At 45.8% G+C, this 2,539-nt stretch overlaps 1 protein-coding gene across 3 annotated transcripts in view; it reads right to left on the reverse strand.

Moving 5' to 3' along the window:
* Positions 1 to 2,539, reverse strand: part of STIM1 (stromal interaction molecule 1) — a 222,222-nt gene that overhangs the window by 206,670 nt on the left and 13,013 nt on the right. The window lies entirely within an intron of this gene.

Genomic DNA, 2,539 nt, shown 5'->3' on the forward strand with positions numbered 1-2,539 from the left:
AAAAAAAAAAACACTAGAAAACCTGTATTCCTCCTCCACTCACTCAGAGTATGTGACTAGATATTGGACAAAACAGCTAGTTTCAGGTCTGCCCCAATGACACAGAGCTGACATAACCACAGCCCTACTACCTAACAATACCCCTATTAGAGCAGCTTACTCCCCCTCTAAGGAGAACTTAGGAACTTGTGTACTAAACCAAAGAGATGACCAGATAAGGACTCCAAGCATTCTGACCAGCAAGTCCACCCTAGTTCCTCTGTCCCAAGCCAGGACTTACCCTAGTCTAGAAGAAGTTCTCCCCAAGCATAGCCTAAATTCAGCTACCACTCTACCACTTTGCTTCCACCTTGAGCCCACATGAAGGTTGGCAGAAGATGCTGGGGGAAAGGGATATTAATCATCTCTCTGGTCAAAGTAGCTGATAGGAGGCCAGGCATGGTGGCTCACATCGGTAATCCCAGCACTTTGGGAGGCCAAAGCGAGCAGATCACGAGGTCAAGAGATATCATCCTAGCCAACATGGTGAAACCCTGTCTCTACTAAAAATACAAAAATTAGTCAGGCGTGGTGGCAGGCGCCTGTAATCCCAGCTACTTGGGAGGCTGAGGCAAGAGAATCATTTGAACCCAGGAGGCAGAGGTTGCAGTGAGCCGAGATCGCACCACTGCACTCCAGCCTGGCAATAGAGCAAGACTCCATCTCAACAACAACAAAAAAAAAAGAGTACCTGATAGGATATGGTCACTCAGTGTTCTATCAGCCACTCCATAACCCACTAGAAAACCGGAGATGTAGCCAGGCGCGGTGGCTCATGCCTATAATCACAGCACTTTGGGAGGTTGAGGTGGGTGGAATGCTTGAGCTCAGGAGTTCCAGACCAGCCTGGGCAACATAGTGAGACCCCCCCATCTCTACAAAAAATGTAAAAACTGGCCAGGCATGGTGGTACACACCTGTAGTACCAGCTACTTGTTGGGCCTAGATGGGAGGATCACCTGAGCCCGGGAGGTAGAGGCTGCAGTGGGCTGTGACGGTGCCACTGCACTCCAGTGTAGGTGACACAATGAGACCCTATCTCAGAACAAAACCAAAAAAAAGTAAAAAGAGTATTACAGAAAGCATCTTTACTTCCAATGCCTCCATGAAGTAAAAATTAATATTCCCTTTTTTGTGAATGCGGACAAAAGGGAATATGAGGCTCAGAGAGGAAAAGCAATCTTGTTGAGATCTCACAAACAGAAAAATGGCAAGATCTGGAACTGAAGTCAGGTTTGTCTGTCTCCAAGACTCTGTCTGATTTTCCTAGAGTCAAGGTTCAGCTTTGTTAGGAAGTTTAATAGCTGAAAAGCAAAGAGACGTGGGTTCTCACACTTAGATTCCACCATGAAGTTACTGTATGACTTTAGGCAAATCATTTCATTTCTTTGGACCCCAGAAAACTCATCTGTAAAATATAGCAATCTGAAATAAGCATAGGAAGAATTATTTGGTTCCTGAAGTCCTGTGGAGTGTAGCCCCTTGCCCAGCACTTCAAATAAGGTCAGCTACCCCATCACTCACGATCCCTTAGCACTAACCCTCCTTCTGACTGCCATATATTTTGTTAATGGCACCACCAGTCTCTTCATGACCCACACTCAAAACACTGGTGTATCTTTGACTCTTTTCTTTCTTTCCTTCCCTTCCTACATTTAAACTCTGAGTCCTACTGATTTTACCTCCACAATGCAGACCCTGATCTCTTCTGCTTATGAACAGTTGCAAAGTCTCCTATCTAGGCTTATTGCCTCCAATCTCACCTTTACCAATGTACTGTGCATATTCTGCGAGATTAACCTTGCTAAAGCAGAACTCAGGTCATGTCTCTCCCCTTGTCAAAACCTGCAAGGACTATTTATTCCCTAAAGAATCAAGTAGCCTGACAATTTAGGCCCTCCTTGGTCTTTCCTTGATCTTTTTATGGTACTCTCCTGAACAGCTACCACTCTCCAGCCAATCTAAACTACTGCCCCACAAAGACTCTTTACTTTTTCCCACTTCAGACCTTCACTCATAACATTTCCTATGACTGGAATACTTCCCTCAAATTCCCTTATATTTCCACGTGAAGTATCTGAAGACCCACTAAGCTGCTACCTCCTCTACAAAGCTTCTCTGATCTCCCCCAGCACAGAAGATCACAACTGCCAACAAGACTATCAGTATCAATCATGGGGCACTGAACCAAGATTGCCTTGTACAATAAGCTAGTGAGAGACTTGATGTGAGGATTAACTAAAATAATGCATGTGAAAGTACCTAGCCCAATCCTGATAAAGAATAGGTACTCAGGCCGGGCGCAGTGGCTCACGCCTGTAATCCTAACACTTTGGGAGGCAGAGGCGGGCAGATCACGAGATCAAGAGATCGAGACCATCCTAGCTAACACGGTGAAACCCCGTCTCTAATAAAAATACAAAAAAATTAGCCGGGCGCGGTGGCTGGCGCCTGTAGTCCCAGCTACTCGGGAGGCTGAGGCAGGAGAATGGCATGAACC

This window comes from Colobus angolensis, unplaced genomic scaffold, assembly GCF_000951035.1.
Source record: "Colobus angolensis palliatus isolate OR3802 unplaced genomic scaffold, Cang.pa_1.0 Scaffold424, whole genome shotgun sequence".
Classification (NCBI taxonomy): Eukaryota; Metazoa; Chordata; class Mammalia; order Primates; family Cercopithecidae; genus Colobus; species Colobus angolensis.